The 15661-nt window shown below is 40.5% G+C and overlaps 1 non-coding gene across 1 annotated transcript; it reads left to right on the top strand.

Moving 5' to 3' along the window:
* The first annotated feature begins 625 nt into the window (after window positions 1–625).
* Window positions 626–729, top strand: LOC129037743 (small nucleolar RNA U13). The gene has a single exon (XR_008502968.1). It is a non-coding gene; the product is annotated as a small nucleolar RNA U13 (small nucleolar RNA).
* The last annotated feature ends 14932 nt before the right edge of the window (window positions 730–15661 follow it).

Below are 15661 nucleotides of genomic sequence, written 5' to 3'. Positions count from 1 at the left end.
TTGCAGTGAGCCAAGACCCCCGTTGCACTTCAGCCTGGGTGACAGAGTGAGACTCCGTCTCAAAACAAACAAACAAACAAACAAAAAACCCTCAAAAAAAACTCTCCAAATAGGCCGGGCACGATGGCTCACGCCTGTAATCCCAGCACTTTGGGAAGTTGAGGTGGGGGTGGGGACCACCTGAGGTTGGGAGTTCGAGACCAGCCTGCCTAACATGGTGAAACCCAGTTTCTACTAAAAATTTAAAAATTAGCCTAGCGTGGTAGCACGCGCCTGTAATCCCAGCTACTCGGGAGGCTGAGGCGAGAGAATCACTTGAACCTGAGAGACGGAGGTTGCAGTAAGCCAAGATTGCGCCATTGCACTCCAGCTTGGGCAACAAGAGAGAAACTCGAAAAAAAAAAGAGAGAGAAAGAAAGAAAAGAAAGAAACTCCCCAAGTAAAACAAGTGGTTTTTAGAATTTTACTAAATTTATTTTTTATGTGCTTTTGTTGTAGTATAAAGACTTCAAACTGTAATAATACTTGGGTGGGACGAGTACTAGTAAATTTATTTCCTTTTATTTTTACTACGTTTTTTGCAATGTACATTTACTTTGTCTTACAATAAAAAGCTACTTACACGATACTTTTTAGTTCATAAGTGTGATGATTGTGTGTTCACACGTGAGTGAGATGTCCCTCCCTCAAACCTTGTTGTGGCATCATGTGCACATTACCCATCTGATGTGGGGAAAAAAAAACCCGAAACTTATAAAAAAAAAATGAATTTCATTATCTATTCCAGGCTTTTCATAAGGGACAAAACTTAATTTTTCTTTTTTAAAAATATGTTTATTTTTTGAGGTCTAACATACCTACGGTTTGACTTGTCTTTTATTTTTTCAAATTATGCTTCAAGTGCTTTTTAATTTTCTATTTTAGACCCAGAACCAGGATTGATGTACTTGTGTGGGTCCCACATAAATTCTGTGGCTGGCCCATAATTTAACATGTTTACTCATTCTATTTTGCCCAATTGTTAGTTTTGAAGAGCATTCCACGTATTAGAATAAAACTGAGCAACAAGAGGCCGGGTGCGGTGGCTCACGCCTGTAATCCCAACACTTTGGGAAGCCGAGGCTGGCATATCATGAGGTCAGGAGATCAAGACCATCCTGGCTAATACAGTGAAACCCCGTCTCTACAGAAAATACAGAAAAAAAAATTAGCCAGGCGTGGTGGTGGGCACCTATAGTCCCAGCTACTTGGGAGGCGGAGGCAGGAGAATGGCATGAACCCAGGAGGCGGAGCTTGCAGTGAGCAGGGTTTGCGCCACTGCACTCCAGCCTAGGCGACAGAGCGAGATTCCATCTCAAAAAAAAAAAAAAAAAAAAAAAAAATTCCCTTTGCCTCCAAGATGCACCTCCTCATAGATCATCTCCTAATGTCATAAAATTCCCCTAATAAGGTTCTGTCGAATCCTAAATCTATTCCTGACTTATTGTGCAACTTTGACATGACTCTGACCTTATGGGAAGATTAATAAGAGGGTGGAGGAGGTGAAAGTAAATTTTAGGTTGTTTGCCCCTCATCCTCCCCTTCCTGTTTCCTTACTGCGGGTCTAGAAGGCAGCACTGCATGCCTCCATTCCACTTGCTCAAAGTCTCCACCTTCCTTCTACCCAAGGCTCACAAATCCACCTGCTAATCCAAGAAATCCAGGAGAAGGGCCTGGTAGTTAACACCTGCAATCCCAGCGCTTTGGGAGGCTGAGGCAGGAAGATCCCTGAACTCAGGAGTTCCAGGTTGCAATGAACTATGATCATGCCACTGTACTCTAACCTGGGCAATAGACCTTGTCTTAAAAAAAAAAAAAAACCCGGAGAATTATTGAGTCTAATTATCCCCTCAACTATAATTGAATTATATCATTCCATCCTTTGAATGCTCACTGACTGTGTGCTTTGGTGGTTTTCTTTTTTAGTTTCTAAAAACAGTAAGAGAGGAAGGATGGCTCTACAAAAAAAAAAAAAAAAAAGTCTTGCTGTATGCAGCACCAGTAGTCCCAGTTACCCAAGAGACTGAGGCAGGAGAATCAGTTGAGAGTCCAGGAGTTCAAGTCCAGTCTAGGTAAAATAGTGAGACACGTCTCTAAAAACCAAATAAAAAATTAAAAATAAAATAAAGGAAGTCTTTTCTTGTATAGTTTGCATTATTACTAGCAGCAAGATCGCTTACATAACCGAAGTGCTATGTGGTTTCTGAGACTGGCAGGCCAAAGATAAGTTTTGGTTTTCAATACTAGTCTTCAAGAGGAGGGGGAATTTTTTTTTTTTTTTTTTTTTTGTTGGGGAGACAGAGTCTTGCTCTGTCACCCAGGCTGGAGAGCAGTGGCGCCATCTCGAGAAGAGGAGGAATTTTATAAGAGTCACTGGGTGGTGATAGTGTAGAGAAACCCAAGCAGGCCAAATTCTGAGATTCTTGGAAAGAAAAGGAGCATACAGGAAGCTAGCTCAGATTGGGAAATAATCATGCCTCTTGCCCACTCTTGATTTCTTGAAATCCTTGTAATTACCCTCCTCCCCCACCCCAAACAGACCAATCTAAATCCCTATTCTTGGCCAGGGGTGGTGGCTCACATCTGTAATCCCAGCACTTTGGGAGGCCCAGGCAGGCGGATCACCTGAGGTCCAGCGACCAACATGGCAAAACCCTGTCTTACTAAAAAATATAAAAATTAGGGCCGAGGGTGGTGGCTCATGCCTGTAACCCCAGCACTTTGGGAGGCCAAGGCAGGTGGATCACGAGGTTAGGAGTTTGAGACCAGCCTGGCCAACATAGTGAAACTCCGTCTCTACTAAAAATACAAAAAATTAGACAGGCGTGCTGGCAGGCACCTATAATTCCAGCTACTCTGGAGGCTGAGGCAGAAGAATCGCTTGAAGCTGTGAGGTGGAGGTTACAGCGAGCCGAGATTGCGCCATTGCACTCCAGCCTGGGTAACAAGAGTGAAACTCCGTCTCATAAACAAACAAACGAACAAAAAATTATCAGGGTGTGGTGGCACGTGCCTGTAGTCCCAGCTACTCGGGAGGCTAAGTCAGGAGAATCACTTGAACCTGGGAGGTGGAGGTTGCAGTGAGCCGAGATCGCTCCACTGTACTCCAGCTTGGGCGACAGAGCGAGACTTTCTCAAAAAAAAAAAAAAAAAAACCTATTCTCCCAGGGCCTCTGTCACTAGATCCACCTATAGGGGCTTCAGTCCCCACTGCTAACACCGATAGATGAGGGAAGTTAGCAGTAAGGGAAATTCTTAGTGTCATAACTAAGCCTAAATCAAGGGGAGTATGTTGCTTGAATTTCACAAGCATTCTAACCTCATTATCTCATAAAAGTAATATGAGGGTCTCTGTGCAACGAAGATGTTAGTTGCTCTGGAAACTTGCCTCTACCGCCAAGAGCAACCTTGCCTACAGCAAAATTCATCAGGAATAGTATAGGTTAAATAGATATTTGATAGCCTGGGGTAGTGACCCATGCCTGTAGTCCTAGCTACTTTAGAGGCTGAGGTAGGAGGATCACTTGAGCCCAAGAGATTGAGGCTGCGATGTTCCATGATTGGCACCACTGCACTCTAGCCTGGGTGACAGAGGAAGACCCTGTTTAAAAAAAAAAAAAAAAAAAACGAATTTGTACAAATAATCCAAATTTAGAAAGATGTGAACAGGAACTACTGTATATTCTTATTTTTTATCTCTTCTGCCTGAGGGAAGTGGAAATAGCTGCTAGAGAGTGACAAAGAAAAAAGAATTATATACACGTGCACACACACACACACACACACAAACACACACTTTTTTTTTTCTTGAGACAGAATCTACTCTGTCACCCAGGCTGGAGTGGAGTGGCACCATCACAATTCACTGCAGCCTTGACCTCCTGGCAGGCTCAGGTGATCCTTCCGCCTCAGCCTCCCAAGTAGCTGGGACCACAGGTACACGCCACCACGCCCAGCAAATTTTTGTATTTTTTGTAGTGATGGGGTTTTGACATGTTGCCCAGGCTGGTCTCGAACTCTGGGCTCAAGTGATCCACCCACCTCGGCCTCCCAAAGTGCTGGGATTATAGGTGTGAGCCACCATGCCTGGTCACACACACTTTTTATATGAGGAATGTAAGCCCTTTTAAATTATCAGGCCCAGAAAGGCATTAAAATGAGACAGCATTCATATCCTATCTCTCCTTGAACTATGTAATCTCTTGAAACTGCTTTTGCAGCTGGGCGCAGTGGCTCACGCCTGTAATCCTAACACTTTGGGAGGCCGAGATGGGTGGATCACCTGAGGTTGGGAGTTCGAGACCAGCCTGGCCAACATGATGAAACCTGTCTCTACTAAAAATACAAAAATTAGCCAGGTGTAGTGGCGGCTGCCTGTGATCCCAGCTACTGGGGAGGCTGAGACAGGAGAATCACTTGAACCCGCTGGAGATTGTGGTGAGCCAAGATCGCACTCCAGTTTGGGGGACAGAGTGAGACTCTATCTCAAAAAAAAAAAAAAGAAAGAAACTACTAGCTATATTAGCTGTTGCTACAAGTAACTATAAATTAATCTAACAATGCCACATTCTGGACAGTATAACCCACACACTGTAGCTCAACAATGTATAGCCAATCACTAATCAATGTTATTTCTGTGAACTGATGAGAATTGCTGACAAACAACTTTGTATAAGCCCACTCCTTGACCCCTTTTTGCCTTCAAAAATCTGCTTGTAGCACTGGGCGCGGTGGCTCACACCTGTAATCCCAGCACTTTGGGAGGCCAAGACAGGCGGATCACAAGGTCAGGAGATTGAGACCATCCTGGCTAACACAGTGAAACCCCGTCTCTATTAAAAATGCAAAAAAATTAGCCGGACGTGGTGGCACGCGCCTGTAGTCCCAGCTACTCGGGAGGCTGAGGCAGGAGAATGGCGTGAACCCGGGAGGCGGAGCTTGCAGTGAGCTGAAATCGCGCCACTGCACTCCAGCCTGGGTGACAGTGAGAATCTGTCTCAAAAAAAAAAATCTGCTTGTAGCAAAGGTCTGAACGGAGCACTTCCCAAGACAATTTGGAAGTGTGTCCCAGGCAGCTGTTCTCTACTTTGACCCAAATATACTCTATATTAATTCTGAGGCTCAGCTTCTTTTCTTTTAGTTTGACAAGAGAGATGAATAAAAAGAGAAATGAGCAACCACAACCTGGGCTACCTCTCGTTAGCAAGCATATAGGCTCCAGGGCCCTACAATGAATTAAGGGAATGGTCCAAATTCCAGTAATTCGCATGTGAAGAGGATTATAAGTCTGGCAAGTATCAGAGAGTTCATTAGAAGTAGATTACATAAATCCTACACATTTCACAAAGTGGGACATGGGAACCAAGTCTAGCAGTATAGACACCAGTTAGATACCATGGGCAAATTAAAAAGAAATATCAATTATGTAATCATTGTAGTCATTATGTGAATATTAATAAAGTAACTATTCTAAGCATTCTGTATTGACTCATTTAATTCTCATGTCAACCTGAAGAGATAGATATTATTATTCCCTCCTCCCCCATTATTTTCCCCTATTATTTTCTTCCTTGTACAAGTAAGGAAACTGAGACAGAGTAAATTTCCTTGCCCAAGTCACATAGTTAAGGGGTAGAGGCAGAAGTTCTTAACTGTTATGCTATACTGCCTCTATGCAAGAGAAAAAAAAAGGAGGAGGGTTAAAAACGAAAAAAATCTAGCATGCAAAATCCAGAAGCAAACAAAGCATAGCTCTCCCAAAAGAAGAAAATTTCCTCCGGTAGCTTTGCATGGTACTGTAATAACACAAATTCAATTACACAAAACCTCAGAGATGAGATGATAAAATAATAAAATGAGAAGAAAAGGAAGATTTCAGAACTAAATAAACAATGACATAATTTTACGACATTAATAAATCAGAGCAAGAAATACACAGGCGTGGCTGAAAATCAAACCTCTTCCTTTCTTTATCTTTATCTCTATCTTTAAGATGGGGTCTCGCTATGTTGCCTAGGCTGGTCTGAAACTCCTGGGCTCAAGTGATCCTCCTATCTCAGCCTCCCAAGTAGCTGGGACTACAGGCGTGTACCACTGTGCCAGGCTGAAAATAAAACTTCTGGTGTAAAAGGAAAACTTATGATAATTATAAAACTGCAAAGATAACTAATATGATAGCAAATGAAGAAGATAAAATAAATATGAAGAACAATAATAAATATATAAATTGTGAATATAAAAATTAATATTATCTGTCTTACAAATGGAAAGTGGGAGCGTAATTCTTGGAAAGAAGAGAATTACTTTAAAATGATGGAATATATTTACTTATTTTAATTTTTTAAAAAATGTATATGTAAATATGTTCATTATCGAAAAATCTGAAAATACAGAAGAAAAAAAGCAGGTAAAATTCATTTAAATCTTGGGCATGGTGACTCACAATTGTAATCCCAGTACTTTAGGAGGCCAAGGCAGAAGAATCGCTTGAGGCCAGGAGTTCCAGACCAGCTTGGGCAATATAGTGAGACCTCATCTTCAAGCTTGTGTTCTTTAAAATGAAATATTTTGACCAAGCACAGTGGCCCATGCCTATAATCCCAGCAATTTGGGAGAGCAGGGCGGGATAGCTTGAGGCCAGGAGTTCAAGACCAGCCTGGGCAACATAGAGAGAGACCTCATCTCTATTTTTAAAAAAGCTTTTATACACATTTTTTTACCAAAAAATAAAAATGGGATTATAGCTTACAGACATTTTATAATCTTTTTAAAAATGCAACAATTTGTTGTGAACATCTTTGCTTATAAATAAATACACTTCTCTAGCATCATTTTTAATGAAAACATAGTAATCCATTACGTGTATATAACACAAACTATGCAACTAGTCTCCAGTGGGTATGCATATTTTCACAATTTTTTTCTTTTCTTTTTTTGAGACAGGATCTGTGTTGCCCAGGCTGGAGAGCAGTGCTGCTATCAGAGCTCACTGTAGCCTTGAACTCCTGGGCCCCCTAAAGTGCTGGGATTACAGGCATGAGACACTGAGCTTGACCCCACTTTTACAATTTTTGATGAATATTTTCAAATTACCTTTCAGAAAGGTATTTAGCAGTTAATCTATTTTGGTTGCCCACCACTCTACACTGTTCTGCATCTCCACTACCACCTCCTACTCATAGCAACCCCTCCCACTCAAACCACAAGGAAAGACACATGACCAATAATAAAAATACTCAGTAAGATTTATGCAATATATTCTGCTTGACAGGGATTGTTCTGTGTATTTCTACACAGAATGCAATCTTTACAATATAATCCCTAGATTACAGATAAGGAAACGAAAACAGTAAAGGTCAGTAATTTCCCAAGGTCACACAGCTAGCTGGGATTTAAGTCCATTATGTCTGGCAGCACAGAACACATGCCCTTTCCCACGCAGGTCTATACTGCCTCACCTCTGTTTCCCTGGCTACTGTAATTGACTCAGGGATGAACCCCAGCTGGGTCAATCAGAATCTTTCTCCAGGATTTTCTGCTGCATCTAGCAGGGAACTCTTGCATTTTTGAAGGAATTAAACATTGTCCCTGAACATAAATGACCCCTGACTGTTTTAGGAAGAATGAAGAAAGAAAAGTAGAGCTGAACTCCATTTTTGATATTTACTGCAGGGAGTAAAGGGAAGCCATGACAACCTCACTTGAACTCTTGGTCCAGTCCTGTTTAATGTCCATCCTACCCAATTATGTGAGCACAAAATCCTCCCCACATACTTTACATATATGTGTGTGTGTGTGTGTGTGTGTGTGTGTGTGTATATATATAGTGTGTGTATATATATATAGTATATATAGTGTATATAGTGTATATATATAGTATATATATAGTGTATATAGTGTATATATATATAGTGTGTACATATATAGTCTATATATATATATAGTGTGTGTATATATATATATGTAGTGAGAGAGAGAGAGATGAGTCATGCTATGTTGGTCTCACGCAATCCACCCACCTTGGCCTCCCAAAGTGTTGGGATTACAGGTATGAACCACCATGCCCAACCTCTACCTACTTTTTTTTTTTTCTCTTAAGTTGGCTTGAATTCCATTTCTGTCACTTTGGATCACAAGACTAATACATGATAACTTAAATTCCCACCCACATGAGAGTTCCAGTTTTCCTGCATCTTTAGAAAGTATTAAGCATGTGAATTAACAGAGAGAAGAACACCAGAGATTAGAGAAAAGCAAGAATATGATTCCTGAAAGGTGCTTAATACATAACTTGACAAAACTAACTTTAATTGCCAGCAGTAGGATTTTTAAACTTTTTTTTTTTTGAGACAGATTCTTGCTTTGTTGCCCAGGCTGGAGTGCAGTGGCACCATCTCGGCTCACCGCAAGCTCCGCCTCCCGGGTTCACGCCATTCTCCTGCCTCAGCCTCCCAAGTAGCTGGGACTACAGGCGCCCGCCACCACACACGGCTAATATTTTGTATTTTTAGTAGAGACGGGTTTCACCATGTTAGCCAGGATTGTCTTGATCTCCTGACCTCGTGATCTGCCTGCCTTGGCCTCCCAAAGTGCTGGGATTACAGGCATGAGCCACCGCGCCCGGCCAGAAAAGGATTTTTAAAAACGAAAGTATAGACACAAGATGAAAATTCTACAGAAAAATATGTAACAGAGTTCTGAATGAATAGAAGAAAGCAGAGTTGAGGAATGGGTGAATTGCTTAATCTTTCACCTGCCGAGTTTTCATTCCCTGTACAGCAGAAGGAAAAAAAAAAGAACTTTTTTAAGAAAGAAATTCAGTAAGCAGCTTTCTGAAAACACTCATTTGGGTCACTGAAATTGCTAGAAATGCAAATATCCACAATACCTTTCCCTGTATTCTAGAAGAACACTTCCATATTCTCTGTGCAGAGGCTTTTGATTATAGTTCCTGGATTTAAAGCATCCAAAGAGAGAAAGCTCCAGGTTTGCACATACTGCTTTAATTAAACAATAATGGATTTTTAGTAAGTAGGGTCTTTTGCTCTCTAAATCTAAAGAACTAAAGGTAGATAAAAGAAACATCTTTTGCTATAAGTGAAAAAGTAATTTTTACTCTACTGTATATATTTCTGGGGAGAAAAAAATCTCACCCTCAAGCTTGTGTTCTTTAAAATGAAATATTTTGACCAAGCACAGTGGCCCATGCCTATAATCCCAGCAATTTGGAAGGGCAAGGCAGGATAGCTTGAGGCCAGGAGTTCAAGACCAGCCTGGGCAACATAGAGAGAGACCTCATCTCTATTTTTAAAAAATGAAATGTTAAAATATATAATGGCATTTTTACATATTTCTAATTTTTTATTATAGATAATGCAGTCTGGTGTCTGACATATTACATTTGTTTGCTTAATATTTTTTCTAGAAAAGTTTTTGTCCTGGAAAAAAAGAGGGAAAACATTTTGAAGATTTCTTTTAGAAAAGTAATGGAAGCTGGGCGCGGTGGCTCATACCTGTAATCCCAGCACTTTGGGAGGTCAAGGTGGGTGGATCACCTGAGGTCAGGAGTTTGAGACCAGCCTAGCCAACATGGTGAAACCCTGTCTCTACTAAAAATACAAAAATTAGCAAGGCATGGTACAGGCACCTGTAATCCCAGTTACTCGGGAGGCTGAGGCAGGAGAATTGCGTGAATCTGGGAGGCAGAGGTTGCAGTGAGCCAAGATCGTGCCATTCCACTCCAGCCTGGGCAACAAGAGTGAAACTCCGTCTCAAAAAAAAAAAAAAAAAAAAAAAAGAGAGAAAAGAAAAGTAGTAGTGGAAACTAGCCAGTAATTAGCAGGGTTGGATGACTAAGGAAATGGTATTTTACTAATGTAGTAAGATAGGGAGAAAATAGTAGGATAAGCCATTTTGGGCAGTTAAGGCTAAGACTAATTTTAGCATTAGAATTTGAAGTAATCATGGGGCGTCTATTACAGAAGATAGTTGGGAAGGTGGGATTGGGGCTCAGGAATGCTGTCAGAGCAGGTAATACAAAACCAAGAGCTGTCTTTTGTCAAGAGTTTAGCCTCAGGAATGGAGGAGATTTCCAAGGTAGAAGGTGAAGAACGTGGAGTGGAGAACTGAGAACTAAAGTTTAGTGACTACCCAATATTAGTAGTCAAGGGGTCAATTCTTCTAACTAGTCAGGTGGATGAGAGGGACATTGAGGAACAATGGTTTTAGGAAGTGCCTGGGGGGGAAAAAGTTTGCTGCTCAGAGAGTAAAAAGAATTGAAGTCTAAGAGAACATCGGATTTAGGATTTTAGAAAGTCATTAGTGACTGTCAGAAATGTACTTTGGTAAAGTGGAGGTTATCAATGTTAGATTAGATGATGAAGACATAAGGAGACCTTCACTGTGTAAATTGTCTTTGCCCTTTTACTTACTTTTTGTCCTTTCCTCAAGCGGGGTCCTGAAATAGGAAATCTATGAAGAAAATGGCAAGACTCTGAAGAATTAGCTTGCCATGAGGGACTCAGTTGGAGGTTTGAATCTGACCTGGAGACTGAGAACCCTTGAATAGATGAAGACAGTACCTTTCTTTTTCTTTCCTTCAATCTTTCTTTTTAAATATATTTGTTTGGTTGTTTTTTAGGGACTAAGAAGTTTTTAAATTGCCCTGATATCTACAAGGCTCTCACAGGAAGAGGTGCTGACTGGAGAATACCTACATTACAATAGATAAAAAGGCAGTGGCTTCCTAGGCTGCAGAGAACAAGTCCTTTCTAGCAGTGGCTCAGAACCACTGTTTTGAAAAGTCTAATTAGTTTGCTTCTCTGACCTTGATTGCTACCTTTAAAAGAAGCTTTAAAGCCTGCTCGGTCTCCTAAACTTGCCAAGCCCTGCTGCCTGGGTCTAGTCAGCAATCTTGCCCTGCCCAGACCTCTTATTGTCTGACCACAGGGCTTAGCTAACCCCATTTGTGTCACACCCCACTGCTATGCCTCCTTTGGAAAGGCCTATCTAAGAAGTAGCTCCTTATATAAATGGAAGGACGTTAAAGACTCTTGATGGAGTAAACACCCAGGAGATAAGGAATCAAGGGTGGAGGGATTGGTCTTGGACATGGTAAATGTAGAGATAGAGACTATCTAGTCAGAAAGGTTAAACTTGATAGTCTTCATTCTACAAAGTAGGATGCAAATTCTTTTCAAAGAGGAACTGTGAATTGTATAGTATGTGAATTATCTTTCAATAAAGCTATTTTTAAAAAGCAGAGAATGTAAGAGATGGAATAGAAGTAGGAAAGTATTGAGTTTAAAAGTCACATTCATATTACAATGGCAATTCCTGGTTATGGATCTCTTTAATGATGTTTCTATACAGAGTGAATGTAGTAGTCTGTATGTTTCTCTCTTCCTTTTTAATTGAAATATTAGATTGCTCCAAAGGTTTCCATACAACCTGTTCAACTTTCTAGCAGTCGTTCCAGAAAAGGAACAAATGAAGCCTAACCATATGTTTACTAATCAACAAATGCAAACATGATGGCTATGCTAAATATTCTAATGCATAAATAATATTTATATTATATGTGTTAGGCTGTACATAACAAACTAGGCAACTAGCAGTGGCTTAAATAAAAAATATTTATTATTAAATATATATTATTGTAATATATTATTAAATATATATTTTATAAATATTTATTGTTAGGCTGTGGCATGTGCCTATATTCCCAGCTCTGTATGCCAGAGGAGGCTGAGGCAGGAGGATCCCTTGAGCCCAGGACAGGAGTTTGTAACCAGCCTGGGCAACATAGCAAGACCCCGTCTCTGAAAAATAAAAATAAAAGTAAAGACATACAATTGAGTCATACAACAAAGATAGTTCCAGAATTGTTCAGCAGCAAAGTGTAGGCTTTCCCCTGATGGGCACACATTGGCTATAGAAGCACCAAATGTTTTGTTCTCACCACACAACATACAGAAAAGCAGGAAGGTGGGGAAGGAAAAAGGCATGCTTCTCACTTTCTACTTTTATCAGGAAGAAAAAAATTTCTAGGAAGCTACCAAGCAAACTTCCTATTATACATCAATGGCCAGAAGGGGACCACATTGCAAACCCCTAGTTTCAAGGGTGGCTGGCAAAGTGAAAAATTAGGTTTTTTAGCCTTAGAAAAAGAAGTGCATGAAAGGAGCGGCTGGAAATGGCTGTTGGGTAGGCAACCAAACTGTCTGCTGTATTATTCATTGGGGAAAAGGGTAATAAAACCAAGAAATATTTGCTTGAGGAATGTCAGATATGAACAGATTTCATTTAAACTCACAAAGCTCAGAAGCTGAGAACAAAGATTTGAGATTTGAGTAGCACACTTGAATAGCAAGCAAAACTTCAAAAACCAAAACATGAACCTGGTTATGAAAATAAATCTGATTAAGGTAGCTCTGTGTTTTGGATTCTACTGAGTTTGGGAGGACTGCAAATTTTTTGTAGTAGTGGCTAACTCTTCCTGGAATTCTCCCAGATGCTCAGGAGGCCAAGCGCCTGGGTATCTGCATCTGAAACAATTTAGCCTGGGATTTTTTTCTTTTTTCTTTTTTTTTGAGATGGAGTCTCACCCTGTCTCCCAGGCTGGAGTGTAGTGGTGTGATCTCAGCTCGCTGCAACCTCGGCCTCCGTGGTTCAAGCAATTCTCCTGCCTTAACCTCCCGAGTAGCTGAGATTACAGGCATGTGCCACCAGGCCTGGCTAATTTTGTATTTTTAGTAGAGACAGGGTTTCTCCATGTTGGTCAGGCTGGTCTCGAACTCCCGACCTCAGGTGATCTGCCCGCCTCGGCCTCCCAAAGTGCTGGGATTACAGTCGTGAGCCGCCGTACTCAGCCTTATTCCCCGTCTTAATCTGCCTTTTGTCAGTTTAATTGAAAGGCCCTAAAACTATGCTATCAGGGATAATTTCTATAGATCATTACTAGAGATCATTACTAATTTATATAGATCATTAATATGCTATTGGAAAATTTCTATAGATCATTTCTGGAAATCATTAATATAGAAATGATCATTTCTATAGGTCATTACTAGAGATCATTACTATAGATCATTACTAATTGAAAGGCCCTAAAACTATGCTACCAGGGATAATTTCTATAGATCATTACTAATTTCTATAGATCATTACTAGGGATAATTTCTATAGATCATTACTAGAGATCATTACTAATTTATATAGATCATTAATATGCTATTGGAAAATTTCTGTAGATCATTTCTGGAAATCATTAATATAGAAATGATCATTTCTATAGGTCATTACTAGAGATCATTACTATAGATCATTACTAATTGAAAGGCCCTAAAACTATGCTACCAGGGATAATTTCTATAGATCGTTACTAATTTCTATAGATCATTGCTATGCTATCAGGGATAATTTCTATAGATCATTACTAGAGAAGCTTCTCTGTACATGTGGAGCAAAAGTAAAAACAAAAACAAAAAACAAAAAAAAAGAAAGGTCCTCATTGATGTACCTAAGAGAGTAGAGGAAAAGTTTTTATCCTCCTCAACAAGCCTGTCATTTTTCACAAGTGGTGCTATTGGCATTTTGGCGGGACAGTTCACTGTGTGGGACTAGTCCATAACCAGTAGTATACACACATTCCACTTCCCCACTGTCCCCCATCTTACAATATGTCACCAAAATTGCTCCACACATATCCTAAGTAAGATTGCCAGATAAAATACAGGAAGCCCAGTCAAATTTGAATTTCAGATTATTTCAGAATAATTTTTTTTTGAGACAGAGTCTTGCTCCGTCGCCCAGGATGGAGTGTAGTGGTGAGATCTCAGCTCACTGCAACCTCCACCTCCCAGTTTCAAACAATTCTCCTGCCTTAGCATCCTGAGTAGCTGGGACTAGAGGTGCATGCCACCACACCAAGCTAATTTTCATATTTTCAGTAGAGACAAGGTTTTGCCATGTTGGCCAGGCCAGTCTCAAAACTCCTGATCTTAGGTGATCGGCCCACCTTGGCTTCCAAAGTGCTGGGATTACAAGACGTGAGCCACCATGCCCCGCCCAAAATAATTTTTTTAATAAGTTTTAAATATTTCATGGGATATACTTCTTACTAAAAATTATTTGTTGTTTGTCTGAAATTCAAATTTTTTTTTGTTTTGAGACAGAGTCTCCCTCTGTCACTCAGGCTGGAGGGCATTGGAGCGATCGCAGCTCACTGCCTCCCAAGTTCAAGCAATTCTCCTGCCTTAGCCTCCCCAGTAGCTGGGACTACAGGCGTGTGCCACCACAGTGGCTAATTTTAGTATTTTTAGTAGAGACAGGGTTTCACCATGTTGGCCTCCCAAAGTGCTGGGATTATAAGTGTGAGTCACCATGCCCAGCCTCTGAAATTCGGATTTAACTGGGCCTCCTGTATTTTTAAAATATATTTTATTTTTTAGAGCAGTTTTAGGTGTACAGCAAAATTGAAAGGGAAAGTACAGAGATTTGCTGTAAATTTCCTTATCCCACACAAGCACAGCCTCCCCAATTATCAACATCCCCAACCAGAGTGGTACATTTATTACAACTGATGCTCTTTTATTCATCATTATCATAGTTTACATTAGGTTTCACTCTTGGTGTTGTATTACACATTCCACGGGTTTGGACAAATGTATTGTAGACCAAAAATAAAATTCTAAGGTGCCCCAATCATCCAAATGGACTTCCTTCTCAGCTAGGGCACTCTTAAAATTTAACCTGAGAGACTGGTTTAGGCCATGATGGGAAGTGGGGATTGGACATACCTCATTATACCTTTCCAGCATTAACAACACAGACCTTGAAGTCTGATAAGAAACATTTACAACTGATTCTCTCTAAAGCCTACTATTTGAAGGCTTCCTCTCCACAACCTCTTACCTTAACCAGACATTCTTTTCTGTTAATCCCAGGTCTTTATATAAACTCAACAAATTGTTAACCAGAATTTTTTTTTTTTTTTTTTTTTGAGATGTAGTCTCGGTCTGTCACCCAGGCTGGGTGACACCACACGCGGCTAATTTTTGTAATTTTAGTAGAGACAGGGTTTCACCATCTTGGCCAGGCTGGTCTCGAACTCCTGACCTCAGGTGACCCGCCAGCCTTGGCCTCCCAAAGTACTGGGATTACAGGCGTGAGCCACTGCACCTAGCGTCAACCAGAAAATTTTTAAATCTACCTGTAAGCTGGAAGCCCTGCTTCAGGTTGTCCAGCCATTCTTAAATGTATTTGATTAAAGTCTCATGTCTCCCCAAAATGTATAAAACCAAGCTGTGCTCCGACCACCTGTGGCATATGTTCTCAGGATCTCCTAAGGGCTATGCTGTGGGCCATGGTCACTCATACTTGGCTCAGAATAAATCTCTTCAAATATGTTACATAGTTTGACTCTTTTCATCGACAGTATAATGATAATATACCCACTGTTACAGCATCATGCAGGGTAATGTCACTGCCCTAAAAATCCTCTTTGCTCCAACTTGCTATATTTTCATATGTTAAATCTAACAACTCTAATCCTTAGGCTTCCTAGAGTGGTAACACCTCTTATGAGAACCACCTCCTCTCAGAAAGCCTTGCCAACTTGCTC

Source organism: Pongo pygmaeus, chromosome 4, assembly GCF_028885625.2.
Source record: "Pongo pygmaeus isolate AG05252 chromosome 4, NHGRI_mPonPyg2-v2.0_pri, whole genome shotgun sequence".
NCBI classification, from domain to species: Eukaryota; Metazoa; Chordata; class Mammalia; order Primates; family Hominidae; genus Pongo; species Pongo pygmaeus.
Note: the sequence above shows the minus strand (reverse complement) of the source record. Positions and strands in the feature narration are given on the sequence as shown.